Below are 15,548 nucleotides of genomic sequence, written 5' to 3' on the forward strand. Positions count from 1 at the left end.
TATTGCTGTGGACAGTTTGCTAAGTTAGAGGAAAGTGACAGCTGACAGGATGGGCTTAACTGACATGTGACCAACAGGCCGACAAAGCCAGTTCCTTTGAAAGCCACTCCCGGAGCCCTCAACAGAGAGACACTCATAGACTGGTTGCTGACTCTCACTCCCAGCAAGAGGTTGACATTCAAAGTGCGGGGGACCACACAGTCCATGTCGTCACTGACATGCTCCGTTTTCACTGTCCAAGTCACATGCTGGCCTGTGTGGTTCGGAGGTTCTGCTTAATGGTGAAATTTCCACAGTTGGGGACTTTGTGAAGAAATTTAATGAGCTATTCCTGCCATCTAAAAGCAAAGAAATCGTAATATTAAATCACAGGTCACTTTAGTATAAAAAACTTCGTATACTTTACATAAACCATGTCATTTTAACTTTTTGTTGGTTGGTTTGTTTCTATGAAGCAGATGATGTTTTGAAATTGAACATGGCTGGCTGGGACTGAGGCTTTCGTTGGATGTTGAATGAGATGATTAATGTATTCTTTGTGTCCCTGAATTTCCACCCTCTGTGTTTAAAGAACCATTTATCATCTGCAGCCCTTCTCTGGGAAGAGCTCTGTGTGGGGAAGGCCTGTCGGAAAATAACCTCAGAGCCAACTTGAATATTCTTTATTTGGTCTCTGCCACCCAGTGGTTTGTTCACTCTTTGAGAAGTGGTGGAGAAGCATTAAAAACAAACACAAAAAAAACCCCACTTTTTAACACTTTAAAGAAATCACCTGAGTGGAGAGTGACTAAAACCTGCCTGAAATCCAGTTTCCTGATGCCTCCAAAGGAGGATGGGACCTGGGCCCTGATACAGTCAGTAATAGGAACTGACTTCTTTGGGGGCTGTTGAAAAGATGCCTGAGCCACGCCCACCCCTTTTGTTCTAGGTTGATGTTATGAACTGAATGTGTGTGTCCCTCTCAAATTCATATGTTGCGGTCCTACCCCCAAGGTGATGGTATTTGAAGGTAGGGCCTTTGGGAGGTAATTAGGTCAGGAATGGGGTAATTAGGACAGGAAGAGGTCAGGGAACTCACTCACTTGTTTTCTACCATGCAAAGAAACCGGAAGCTAGACACATATCTGCAGCCTGAAAGAGGGCCCTCACCAGACCCTAATGTCAGGCTTCCAGCCTCCAGTACCGTGAGAAATAAATTCATGTACTGATACATCACCCAGGCTGTGGTATTTTGTTATAGTAGCCAAGCTAACATAGGTGAGTGCTTAGGAGGGAGGGGTACTCTGGACAAAGACTGCTTTATCATCATCATTATCGTCGTCATCGTCGTCATTGTCATCATCGTCATCATCGTCATCAGATTGTAGTTATTTTTATAAACCATTTTTTGTAGCTTATGAAGCAGCAGGTTTTTGGCAAGTGAGCATGGTTCCTTTGAGCTCTAGAGTGAAACTGGTGTCTAGTGGCAAACGGCGTTTCTCACCCAGGAGCCGGAGACAGACTCCACACACGGAACAGTGTCTATTCATAACGTTGTAAACTGTTGAAAAGATGCATTGTTTCTGCTAGGGTTTCCTAAACTAATTTGATTAAATATTTCTTTGTCTTGTTCATTATATTTGGTTTTTCTCACGAGGGGGAAGGCAGGTTTTCCCTTGAGGGCAAAAGGAAGGAAGGCTGTAGAATGAGAGTGATTTTTCCACTGTTAAAGACTCTCTTTCTCCCCTACGGCACTTCATGGTATGGTGCCCTAAACCCAACCAGGCTGCGAGCCAGAAAGTCCCAGGGAAAGTTTCTGAAATCAAAAAGTCAACTGTATACTTCCTCTCCTGAGAATGTGCAACATTTGTGGGATTTTTAAGGGATGCCCTATTTTTCCATTTTTCTAGACTCAAATTAAGTCTAAAGCGAATTAAAAACTCAGCTTATATCTATCTTGCAGATAACAAGAAAGTCCTCAGCTGAGGAACGTGTGCGGTGATGTTTCCCTGTAATAGTGGGTAATGGGCTTTTCTACACTGGGTCCTCAAAGCCACTGCTTAAAGGTGAATGACAAACTTCCTTTAGCCCAAAGTCATCTGCTGAAGTAGAGCTTTGAATTACAGAGATGAGGAGAACTTGACCTAAAGCTGGATCAGGAAATATGCTTATATTTTCTTCATGTTACATCTCAGAGCTTTTCATTTTAGGAGTGTCAAAGGAGATGCCAACCTATTTGACCTTTGTTTAAAGGTCAAGCAACCTGCTCCAACTGGCTTTGTAGCCTTTGGCAAATCATTTAACCTGCATTAAGCTCCTTATCAGCAAAGTCAAAATAATGTCACCCACCCCCATCACCTCAGAGGAGTGTGGTGAAGATATAATAAGATAACCTGTGGGAAATGCAGACTTATTTTCCCTGGAGTGACCAATTACTGTTTAACTTTTATAAATAGAAATGTTGTGATTTAAACTCTCAATTCTTTTGGCCATAGACCTTCAATATTTTATAGATTCTAGATGTGATGTTTCTCTTTAAGTTCCATCGATCACCTGCATCTGAATCATCTGGGTTGCTTGTGAAAAGGACAAGTTCCCTCCAACAGCAACAACCCAAAATGTGTACTTGGAGCGTGCACACACACACACACACACGCACACACACAAACTCACGCACACTGAATCAGAGTCTCTGGGTGTGGGGCCCCAACCTTCAAATGTTAATAAATCTCCAGGCTATGCTTCCCTTAAAATTTGAGAACTAGTGCTCTAAAACACCTAAAATATTATTCTGTGGCAATGTGTAAGTCAGTGCTGGGTGTTATAGGAGAAGATGGTATATTTAAAATATTCACAACTGTAAAATATTGGTTGTGCACAACTGTGCTTCTCATGTATGGTGGTTATGTAAGACGCAGCCTTGGTGCCAGTGACCGCTTTAAGGCATCTAGCTTTCTAAATAGAGGATTATACCAAAAGACATTACATCGTTCACCATGGAAAAACACTTCTCACCGACTTTGGTGCTTTTTCTTTAAAATTCTTTTCATTGCTAGTAAAACAGGAGGAAAAAACTTTCACTTCAAAGCCTACAAACTGCTAACTCCATCTGCAATGCCAAGCACCAGGCTCCAGCCAGTTTCTGGTGTATGACAGGCTTTTTTTTTAATCCTAAATACAGGAATGGATTTACTTTGGAGTTTTATATACGTGCATGTGTATACACAATGCAAATCTCAATGAACTAAAAACAAACACAGAGAGGAATTGTTGCCATTTGCCATCTTTGAATCTTCCCTAAGTCGTTAACTTCCCCTGGAAGGCCCAGGTAGCTTCCATATGAAACCCAAAAAAAGGAGTTTTGTTTCCAAGTTGCCTGTGCTCAGAAGGTAAATGGAGGCACAATGGTAAAGGTCATGTGGATCACTGTCTTTGCTCAGCTATGGTTCCACAATGTCTCTGTAGGGTAGACACCAGTCTAAGAGGGATTGGACTTGTCTTCGGGTTAACTTTTTGTGATGTGGGGACATGGTTGTTTGTCCCCACCTGCCATCCTCCTTCACTGTTTCCTAAGGGGATCCAGTTTGCATCCACACAACATGCCTCGTGCAAGAAGCCCAGCACCATAGGGAAGTCATTTCCACCCCTGACTCCAGGGAGAGCGTGATCCCGGCCCTGTGCCTTATGGAGCAGCTCAGAAACCCTGGAGGAGATGCAAGGTGGCATTCACTGGCATGTTCTGAGAAAGAAGCCTGTTTGCTCCTGAAAGAAATCCACAAAAAGGCAGCCTTCCCTTTTGCATGACATAGGTGCTATGTGGTGCCTGGGATTGTTCAGCCACAAAGAAGGAACCCAGAAGCCTCCTTCTGCTGTGAAACATGGAAGAGAAAGACAAAAAAAGGCTCTCATGAAGCCAGCCTTGAAGCCACCTCCCAGGCAGGCTCACCGGGCAGCATCCTCTGCATGTGCTGCCGGCACTTTCTGAACAGCAGGTACGCAGGAAATGCTCTCCAGCACATGCGACTGTTGGGATGTTTCTTCTTTATGCACAAGTTTACAGTCAACCAAGGAGACAGGTGATTTTTTTTAATCAGGCTTAAGGCTTTAACATCACATATTATATATTATGCTTGAAGTTGGGTGCTTGTAAATTTTTTTTCAAGATTTAATAAAGAATTACTTTATTGTTGCAATTATTAGGGTTTTAGGTAATGAAATCCCAGTGACACCTAATGTGAATATTGTAAGCTTATTGGAATTCCCTTTAATATAGCAATATTGAAATACAGCAACAGTATTGAATGGAGTAGGTCCTTTTTACCTCAAATAATGTATTTCAGAAGCTTGTGATCTGGCTAGCCTAATAAGTGCTCAGCCTTAGGAGGTAGGAATTCCCATCAGTACAGACTTTCCTGTTGTTTTAAAATAGCTTTCTGTCATCTTCTTTGTAGTTTTCTTGTATATTGAGCTTGGATAAATTATTTGTTGAAGTCAACTTATATTTTGACTTTTAAAATTGTATATTTTTTGTAACAGTAAGACTGATTTAGCCCCGGCCAAGTAGCTCGATTGGTTAGAGCATTTTCCCTATTCACCAAGGGTGTGTGTTTGATCCCTCGTCAGGGCACATATGAGAAGCAACCGATGAGTGATAAATGAGTGGAACAACAAACCGATCTCTCTCTCTCTGTCTGTTCAGCTGTCTCTGTAGCTTTCCCTTTCTCACTCTAAAAATCAATAAAAAAATTTTTTTTGAAGACTGACTTACAAAGAAGAACATATGAACACACTGTGTTTCTGAATGACATTATTACCTAAATAAATAACAACATGAGCAAAAGGAAGGGGGTACATACTTCCTGGCTTCTCATGTTCCTGTAACTCATCACCCAAGCCCGCAGGTCCCCCATCCATATGTGTTCCCCTTCCTTAAAGGCTCCCCACACTATTCCCTAATAGAGGCAATAAAAAAACTGAAAAGAATCAAAACTAGAACAAAAACTTCTTCACTGATAATGAAAAGTGATGTCAGATTCTTTCTATAGTCAGGAATGGGACTGGCACCCACATTTCCTAGTTGCTTCGGTGTCAGTGCAAGGCCCGTGGGGGATCAACAGAATTAGTCCGGATTGGCATGGTCCTCATCAAACTTCTTTCCTGTTCAGCACAAATCCTAACAGTGAAAGTAGGGTTTTAAAAAAAAATCCTCACCTGAGGATATGTTTTCATTGATTTTAGGGAGAGAAAAGGAGAGAGAGAGAGAGAGAGAGAGAGAGAGAAACATCAATGTGAGACAGAGAATCTATAGTTGCCTCCTGTATGTACCACAAGCAGGGATCGAACCTGCAACCTAGGTATGTGCCCTGACCAGGAATTGTACCCACAGCCTTATGGTATATGGGACAACACTCCAACCAGCTGAGCCACACTGGCTGGGGCAAAAGCGGGGTTTGAACTAAACTAACTTAATACCTAAGAAATGTGTAAAATTAAATCTGTTGCTCATAATATCCATAATTGTGCCATTTCTGAGTCTCTGATTCATCAGGTCTGTGAAGTGGATGATATCTATGTTTGGAATTAGTAGGGACATTTAAGGAAATAAAGCATGGAAAATAATAGGTAATGTTTATTGAGAAATTACTATATCTCAGGCAAAATATACATTCTTATAAATATGCTGCAATATGCAATTGCTGCATGCATAATGAATTACGCATTAGCTCATGTGAGAATCTACAACTGTATGAGGGAAAGAGGGTTAGAAAGAGAGAACAAGTACCTGGGTTGGTCAGGCCAGGGGCGAGTAGCTGGGACTCCTAAGTCTGCTGGATGCCAGCGTGTGAACCCCAACACTTTGTCGCCATGGCAAGCACCCAGGGTGATTCTCCATACAAACCAGGTGTTAAATAAATGTCTGTCAACTCTCCGTAAAATAGTATTTTTATTAAATTGTATCTGAAGTGACCAACCCTACACAGTAAAAGAATTTTTAAAACAGAAATGTGGAGTTAGAAGGCATCGACTTACTTCGTGCTGGAGCAGCAGTCTCCCGCCCCCGCCCCAGTAAAGCTGGTTTCACACGGTCGTCATTTTCAGTGCGTTATGGAAAGCCTCAGTCCTCTCCCTGCACAGTGCTCTCCACACTGGCAGTTTATTTTATTTTGGCCTCTTGTTTCAGGGATGCTGTGTGCTAATTAGAGGCCAGGAGGCTTTGATTGTGAGTTATTTTTCTCTTGGGTTAAAGGTTTTGTTGTGGTGTTGGCATTTGTCATTCATCCTGATGTTAATTTTTTAAATATCTGTCAGCAAATTAAAGTACACATTACATGCTGATTTTGTTTGTTTGTAATATTTATATGCAGTGGTCACAGAGTATGTTTGATGTGGTTTTGAGCTTTTCCTTTCTCCAAACATGTGGAAATGAGCATGTGAGCCCCTGAAGTTGAGAGTCTGTGTGGGGGTTTACTTGGCCGACATCCGCCTTGTCTGCTGAGCGTGGCTGTAGCTCTCCCACCCGGAGGCATCGTGTTCTTTAGCTTTGTTCTGTCGAAGAGGTAGAGGTGCCTGGGAGAGGCCGCCAGATAAAGGGTTTGTGCAAGAAAAGACAACTCGGGTTGGTTAGACTAAAAAGGGGGGAAATAGAATAACAGCACACTATTAAGCATGTGCCAAGGTTTTCCTGTTCTGTCTAAATGATGATGTGAAGTTACTGTTGACAGTATCCAAGAAGACCAACATACTGAAAGGATTTAAAGTGTGAGATTTTCAGTTACCGTTGTTGCCATCGGCGTTATAAAACATCAACACATCCATTGAGGAGATCGTGTGCTTTTTGAACCTGGATTAACCAGCTGTCATAAGGATTTGGCATTCCTTTGGCTAAAGACAGGAAACGGAACCCTAGGTTACCTGGGTCTGTGCTGCTAGTGCACTTTCATTCATGGGTGGGGGTGGGGCAGTGACTCTTGCAGCCTGATTTCGATAAAGGATAGAATGCACAAGGAGGGCATATTTAAATGCTCAGATGCTTCGAGTGTGCTGTGAGGGTCAGCCCCACCCACTCTGTCAGCAGCAGCAGAGACACCTTGTGCATCCTGGGTGCAGTGGCATCCTGTTGTCTCTCACCTGCCCTACATCCCTTTCTCCTTTTACTGGTCACAGGCCCTACGTCCCTTTTCCTCTTTTGGAATGTGCATCCAAGCAGTGCTGGTCTCCCTCTGCTCCCGTTCTGGGTCTGGTTCTGGACCTGGACCCAGGTGGCAACCCAGGGCCACTCAGCCAGACTCTCCCTCTCACAGACCCCAGCAGCTGATTCAGGAACGGGCTTGGCGACCCACATCAGACCACTGAGACACCATTAAGGATTTTGTAATAGAAACAGTTGGAGGAAGGAGAAAGCTCTCTTGCTGCTGGGTTTGTGAAGTAGGGATGCTATCTGCCTGGAGCTGCCAGTGACCATCACAGAGAGGATGCCTGGCCTGGTTGGCTGAATCGAGCCCAAGGGAAGCCGAACTGAGAGGAGACGGCATTGCGGGCGCTCCTGGCTCCCACTCGGCCTGGAGCCGGAGCCGCCTCTCAACTGCTAGTTATACATACATCGATGTAGTCTCATTTTTGCATGAGATGCTTCAAGTTAGATTTCTGTGACTTCTGAAAACAGTCCTAATTAATGAAGAAATTAATAAGTTACAGACACAAATGGTAAAATTGGCCACCATTGTTGTAGTGTAGAAAAGCAGCTGGTGAATGTTCCCTACTGCGACTCTCCCAACTTGGAGCACCAAGAGGCTGTGCCTCCGTATTGTGGCCTTCCTCGCCCTCCACCCCACTCCAGAAACGGAAGACAGGCTTGAGCAGAACTCAGTGTTGGAAACCGAGATGGAAGGAAATGGAAGCCTTTAAAAGGGAGGCCTCTTTCTCAGCACCAACCATTCAAAATGGCTTAGAGTCAAGTGCTCCTGAGTAGCAAGTGCTGTTCAGTGGAAATATAATGGGAGGGAGACACATGCAATTTTAAATGTTCTAATGGCCCCCCCAAAAAAGGTAAAGTGAAACAGGTTAAATTAGTTTTATTAATATGTTTAGCCCAATGTTGCCAAAATATGATCACTTCAACATGTAATTGACATTAAAAGAAATTATTACTGAGGTAACTTACATTCTTTTTCTACTAAGCCTTTGAAATTCCGTGCGCATTTTAGACTTACAGTACATCCCAGATCAAACTAGACCTATTTCAGGTGCTCAATAGCCACATCTAGCCGGTGGCAACTGTACTGGGCGGCACAGCTTTTCAGCAACAGAGATCTGAAAACACAGAGTCCCTCTCCAAAGCTTAAGGCAGTGCAAGTGAGATCGAGAGGTCAGAAACCCACCTGCCGGGAGCTCCAGGTCCCGCCCCTGCACCCAGGTGTGACCACCTGTCTTGGATTTCCACTGCTTGCAATAAAAGGGTCTTGGCTAATACACAAGGCTTTCCCTGAAAAATAAAATGTGGGACAACTGAGATGTTAATTGATGCTTATTAATTGCTTTATGCAGAGTTTATAAACTAAGATTTATAAAGCATGGATCTGACTTCTAAAAGTTTTTCCAAAGTGTTGGCTAATACCCAACCATTTCCTCCTGAATGTGGGAAGGGAAGAGGTCAGGATCTGAGATGTCAGTCCCGTTTATGACGTACTGCAACCAGCTGAGCAGCAACACCAAAGCCACTGAGAATGAATGGCCCGTTCCTAGCAAATGGTTCATTTGTTCAATAAGTGGCAACTTATGAGTACAATCATTGTCCTGCTTATTAACTCCTAAGATTGTGTAAGCCCTTTGTCCTTTTATCCTTTAGAGTTTATCCTTCCCCCATCATTATGCTGAATTCAAGCAGTATCGCTTTTGCCTCCTAAATATCTCTTACCTGTGTCTCCTTCCACCTAGGTCTGGTCCCATCCAGTTAATTGGTACTGCAGCATTTCTTGTCTGGACCATTGCAGTAGCCTCATGACTGGTTTCTTAGCACCTGTGTGTCTGGATCTATTGTTCTATTGTAGCCAAAATAGTGTTTGAAAACACAAATCTGATATGTTTATGTCCCTGGCTTCCCATAGCCCTCAAGATAAAGTTGCAGGTCATTTACCTGGCCCTGTGGACCCTGTGAAGCCCCGAGCCCTGCTGTCGTCATTAGCCCCCTTGGTCTCACCTCACCCACACTGGTCTCTGTGCTGGCACTAGCGAGCCCTGCTTGTGCTCTCACAGTGCCTTTGCACCTCCTCACCTCACCCCTGCATGCCCTGGTTTCCTCCCTAGCTAATGCCTGATTACACAGTTCTTGGACCTCCGATGAGTCATTACTTCCCAAGGGTGCCTTTCCTTGCTTCCCTGACCAGGTTAAATCCTCCCAGTACTCATTCTCTTAAAACAATTTACCTTTCCTCTGTTTCACATATCACAATTACAAATTTACATTTGTGCATGTAATAACACCTCACACCGACCAGGAGAGCCACTATTTTAAAAAGAAGAGAACAAGTCATGGCGAAAATGTAGAAAAATGGAGTTTTTGTGCACTCTCAGTAGCAATGTAAATGCACCATTGTGGAAAACAGTATGGAGGCTCCTTGAAAATTTAAACATGGAGCCACCATATGGTTCAGTGACTCTGCTCTGAGTATGTATTCAAAAGAATTGAAAGCAGGATCTCAAAGAGATATTTCCTTGCCCTTGTTTATAACAGTAGTATTCATAGTAGCCACAGGGTAGAAGCACCCCAAATGTTCATGGACCCACGAATAAATGTATAAAATGTGATGTGTACATACAGTGGAATATTATGCAGCCTTTAAAAGGGAATTCTGTCACATATGGCAACAGGGATGAATCTTGAGGACATTGTGCTAAGTGAAATAAGTCAGTCACAGAAAGAGAAGCCTGTGTAATTCCACTGATTTGAGGGCCCTAGAGTAGTCAGATTCCTAGAGACAGAAAACAGAAGGGTGGTTGCCAGGGCTGGAGGGAGGAGCATGAGCTCTGTGTTTAATGGGTGCAGAGTTTCAATTTTGCAAGACAAAAATGTTTTAGAGATCTGTTGCACAATAATGTGAATATAGTTAACACTACTGAACAATATATTTAAAAATTATTAAGATGGTAAATTTTATGTGTTTTTACCACAATTTTTTTAAATTTACATTTATGTAGTTTCATACTTAATATGAGTTTCTTCCTCTAAACCAGGGGTGTCAAACTCATTTTCACCTGGAGCCACATCAGCCTTGTGGTGGCCTTCAAAGGGCCGAATGTGATTTTAGGACTGTGTGAATGTAACTGCTCCTTAACTAGGGGCAAGGAGCCCGGCGCTGCCGCTGGGTAGAAGCAAGGTGCCGGGCCGGACAAAACAAGGAGGGCTGGATTCAGAACACAGGCCTTGTGTTTGCCACCTGTACTTTAGACAGTAAGCTCTATGAGACATGCTCTTCAGTATATCCTTGCCACCTACCTCCCATTTTCTTCTGGCATCCAGTGAATATTTAAATGAATGAATTGATAAAATTAAATTAAGCACTTCTCCTATAGAATTGGGGAGTGTCATTAGCTTTGTACAGTAGGTGCTTCATATCTGATGGTTTGACAACACAAGCAGGTGACAGGTGCCTAAGTATTTGCAAATAGCCTCGTACAGGGTCTTCACATGATACGTGATTGGTAGATTAATGAATTTAGCATTTTCTAAAGAGAAATATGCTAAATAAAAACAAAAGAGTAGCACACACCGTGCTCTTTCCCCATAAAAAGAATGATTTCTAGTTACAAAGCTTTTAGACCCTTTTCAGCTAAAATTTCAGTCAGGTATTTCAGCCTCATGGGTGGTTTCTCTGATGTAATAGTCTTTGATATTGATGTCTGTAAAGGGTTAATAATAAAGTTTAGCTCCTCCCTGGAAAATGCTTGTTTTGGAACTGATATTAGAGAAAAGGGAAAAACGGATTGAAAATGAGGTTTTTTAATATCTAATTCAAAAAAGTACTGAGCTCATCATGGTGCAGTGGTTTTTCTATGGGAGAGAAAACTGAGGAACGTAGTGGATCCCAGATAGTTCTAGCAGAAATGTATGTTCCCTAAACTGGCATATCATTGGGCAGCATTTCGTTATTATGTTGAAGGGATTGGTATTTTTGGAGTAACAGATACAAGCACAGAATTGGAGGAAAGGTTTGGGTCAAGAAAATGGCAAACTTAGGTAGAGTTTAGTTAGCAGCTGGCCTCTGATAAATCTTGGCTGATTTCATGGAAGAAATGGACCTTCTGTGGCAGGGTTGTTCCTTGGTCAGATGGCAGAGCCTTCCGGGCCTGCGGATTGCCTCCAAAGAGGCTTAAAGCATGGGGAGGATCTGGTTCCAAGACCCAAGCCGGGCCATAAAACGTTAGTGTCAAGTAAAGTGACACTACAAAAAAAGAAAAGATTCAAGATTTGATAAGTCTGTCCCCAAAACACAGCATCTTAATTAAAGGAAAGAAAAGTCCACGTCCAGGAAGACTGGAAGAAGCAGACGTGGGAAAAGGAAAGAGGGAAGGCTAGTGACTGGCATGGGAAGGGTGAGAAGGAGTCCTGACGTGGTAGAGAGGGCCGGGGGAGCCGGGGAGCCGGGGAGGGGGGGGCCTTCCAACTTGCACTGAAGGAAATTTCAGGGTCTTTGAGAAACTTCCCTCAGTGTGGCATCAAGAAAGAATAAGATTGACCACGAATAAAGGTCCTGTAACATAATGAGTCAGAATTTTGCCTTTTTATGATATTGTGGGAAAAGTAATTCTTAGAAACAAAAGGAAATAGAGGGCATATGAGTGCTATTTTGCATTAATCTTTCTGATTGCTAAATTGATTCAAAATTAATATTTTAAAAAATCACCCTTGTCTGGGCTGTAAAAATTTTTTAAGCCTTCCAGCATTAAAAGAGAATTAAATATTACATTAAGACATAATAGTTTTCTATAATATAAACTTCTTGAGATTTCTTTAAAAATCTAAGATGATCACAATTTTTGAAAATAGCTCATTAGGCCAGAATAGTTTGTTTGGCACAAGTGATATAAAATCAAGAAGCAACTTTAGGTACCAACTTCCAGTCAAAAGATAAATAAGCTGTGGGAATGTAATGTATATCATAGTGACTATATAATTCTATGCGATAGTTTGTAATACTGTAGTTTCTAATAATGTACTGGTGACTTATAATTCGAAGTTGCTAAGAGAGTAGGTTATTACAGTTCTCATCACAAGGAAAAAGCGTGTAACTACGTGAGGTGGCGGCAATCATCACAGATGCACGTCAGATCATCCGTTGCACGCCTGAAACTAACACAGTGTCGTGGGCCAATTACATCTCAAGAAAACAGGGGACGGGGAGAGGGAGGAGCAACTTTAGATAATTAAGAAGTTCTCTACGTGGGGACTTGTTCATTTTGTTAAAAGAAAAACTAATTCCTTTTTCACAGTGTTCTCAGTGGTTCAGATTTAGGGAAATAAGGTTCATGGAGGTAGTCTTCTCATAACCCAGCACAAATGTGAGTTCTTTTCAAGCCCTTCATGAGATCCCCTGACACAGGTCATCTCAGTGATGGGTTGCCACCTAGTACATGCCCTTTTAGGGCCACTTTCTCCTCAAATATGTGTGTGTGTGTGTGTGTGTTTTAAGAAAATTTCAGGGTCCTTTTCTGTATTCCTCAGTATCATTTCTGTAACTACCAAGATTACATTACATTCTAGAAAGCTGCAGTTTGGACCCAGAGCTCTGCAGAGCCCACCTCTTCATCCTCCAAACTTCTGACAGGGTGAACGGAGCTTCTGAACGTTGAAACTCTGAAGCGTGAAGAGCTGATGAATAATGCGATGTATTTAGAGTTGTACTGTTTGTGAATTCTCCGTTTCATTTTGCCTTCAGTTTCAGGGAGAGTTGTTTATATTCATTAGTTTTATTTACAGTTGGCTTCTTTAAAGCTTGTTCTTGATTGTTTTTCCTATTTGATGGCCCCTATCATTTCTGCCCCTGCTCTTCACTTAACTCTAGTTCTTGTTCACTAGTAGTTTCTGGGACATCTCTTCTCCTGTTTCTCAGAGTGAGTGCCTTTCTGAACATTTATTCACTGCTCTGGTGGCTTGAGTTTAAGTTTTAGTTTATGGATCACAGTTTTACCAAGAGAACCTTCTCTGCACCAACACCTCTTAGGTTCAGTACCAAAAGTAGCATCGTCATGAATTCTGAAGCCATCTTATGAGCCTCCAACCCTTCAGCCATGGCTTAGAATGTCACTTCACTCATTAACGACCATTTGAGACATTCCTTATTATGTGTAATTGCCAATAAGGGGAAAATTCTCCTATTCTAGTGACGTCCTAACAGAGCTGCAATGTGCATGGAAACAGAGCCCTTAAGACTAGAAATACATATGTCAATTTAGCAGATTACACTAGAGAATACTTTGGTAGATTACATTGTAAGCAAAAGTTTTATAGTTGAACCACTCGCTTTCTCTCAGCACTGGAGAAAAATGGGTTTCCAGCTATTCCCTTTAGATGGAAAACAACTGCTTCAGGACGCAGACCCCGCTGCATGTGGAAGACAGGTCAGTGTGTGAGGATGCCACGACTGAGGTGAAAGGGAAGGGCTGTGTGCACAAAATGAGCTGCCCCTCCTCAGGCGTCACCAGTCGGGCCCCTCAGACATGCTGGGGTACTTGATATTTGTTGTGTAGTTTGTATCAAGGCCCACGAATACTGTTATAGAATAGTGACCATATGGTGAATCTGAACAATTTGGACTAATTCTGTGTCATTCACATGCTGGGCCTCCCAGCACCTCTCACTCTGCAATACCTAAAGCACACCTCTTTGTTGTTGTCGTCTCACCCTAACACATTCCCTCACATTCCCTCCCCATCCAGCCGCACCGCCACCCTCCTGTCATCACACATGCTTAATTAAGCCTGCACATTGCCTTCCCCATCTCCCCCTCACCACCAGAGCCCCACCCAACACACCCAGGTATCGACCCAGTATCCTTCATGTTCACGTTGTGCAGCTGTGTTGTTTGTGTGCATGTTACAGCACTTGTGGCATTGCCACTGAATATTTAATGTCACTGACTCCAAGAGGGCACAGATAATCTGCATGCATACGTGGTCTATAAGACATGTTGAATGGCAGGAGAGGAGAGAGCCTTTGGCATTGAGGACAAGGCTTCCAGTAAGCTCAGTTGAGTCAGGACTCTGGATATTGTCTTTTGTTGTGGCTTATGTTCATGAAAAAATATATCTTAAAACTTAAACTCTTGTTTCTTACTTAGTGTCTCTGTTTTAGAAATTCTTCACCAGGCACCCAGGAAACTATCTCCAGTGGTGGCACTAAATGAAGGCTTCTGAGGAAGAGCAGGCTGCTCTGGTGGCCTTTGTCCTTGGCTTTGCCAGTTTGGGGCTATAACCCAAACATGCTAAACTTTTCCTTATTAATTATACCAGTGAGTGTCTTGGTTGCAGTGAAAACAAACAAACTGGCTTGACTTAATAAACAGAAAAGCAATAAGAAGAGGTAACGATGCAGCCCACAGAGTGCATGGAAAGGTGTGAAAACCAGGCTCAGAAAGGTGGTAGGACCCACAGAGGCTACCCCGGGACTGTGTGGTCAGGACACGACCCGGCACCGCTGCCATTGGCTGTGTGCCTCTGCCAGCCATGGGTTTGGACCACACCACTGGGAAATCTCCTTGAGTTGCCCAAGTGTGGGCCTCTGATGGACAAGCCCAGGTCCCCTGCCAGGCCCAGCAGTTTCCTGTATGCAATGGTTCTTCTAGCAGATTTATTATGAACTGACTTGAATGTGTTTTTAGAAAGATCCTGACAACTGCCCACATTCTCCTGCCATAACAGAAGAAAAACACAGGAGTTAGAGGGAGCATTTTAGACCTTTTCTTGAACAGCCTCTCTCAATAGAAAGGCAAATTTGGCTAGTTTACAGATAATTGGAAGAAGTTCAAGAAGTATAGTTTAAAAATATTATATTCAATAATGAGCACAGACCAAGCAAGAGTCATCCTTGTAAGAAAACTTACAGAGGATGACAGCTTGAGGGAAGGCAGCTTGAGCTTGGTCCACTGAACGAAGGCAGGTGGAAGGGAGGAGGTAGCGTCCTGGACCGAAGCTGCAGCAGAAAGGGCCTGTCCATGGGATGGCCTCTTAGGGGTGAAGGGACTGTGATGTCAAATAATTCTAAAGCCAGAACTTAATGACATATAATTACGCATAATTTGTCAGTGTCTAATGAACTTGAAGTAACAATTTTTCTTTACTCGCGCTTCCAGAATATTCAGTAGCCAGCCCATGGAAGGTTGCCTCTTGGCAGATTTGCTTCATGGGGAGTAGCTAAACATTCCATCTGATTAAAAAGTGCAATTCCCTTGTTTTCTCCAGATACTGGCAAGTCAGCAGCAACTGAAAAAGAGAAGAGGATAAATGTGATTAGCATTATTTCACTGTATTATTGAAAACACTGTGGTAGTTTCAGCTTGAGCGAATCAATTACCAAA

General features: G+C 42.8%; 1 protein-coding gene and 1 long non-coding RNA gene across 4 annotated transcripts in view; one reads left to right on the forward strand and one right to left on the reverse strand.

The window, feature by feature from the left end:
• Positions 1 to 15,548, forward strand: part of ATP8A2 (ATPase phospholipid transporting 8A2) — a 572,378-nt gene that overhangs the window by 436,248 nt on the left and 120,582 nt on the right. The window lies entirely within an intron of this gene.
• Positions 10,269 to 14,246, reverse strand: LOC118498926. Its single transcript, XR_004901415.1, has 3 exons — positions 14,235 to 14,246; positions 13,173 to 13,177; positions 10,269 to 10,433 (listed from the first exon to the last, which is right to left on the reverse strand). It is a non-coding gene; the product is annotated as an uncharacterized LOC118498926 (long non-coding RNA).

Source organism: Phyllostomus discolor, chromosome 2 (assembly GCF_004126475.2).
Source record: "Phyllostomus discolor isolate MPI-MPIP mPhyDis1 chromosome 2, mPhyDis1.pri.v3, whole genome shotgun sequence".
NCBI classification, from domain to species: domain Eukaryota; kingdom Metazoa; phylum Chordata; class Mammalia; order Chiroptera; family Phyllostomidae; genus Phyllostomus; species Phyllostomus discolor.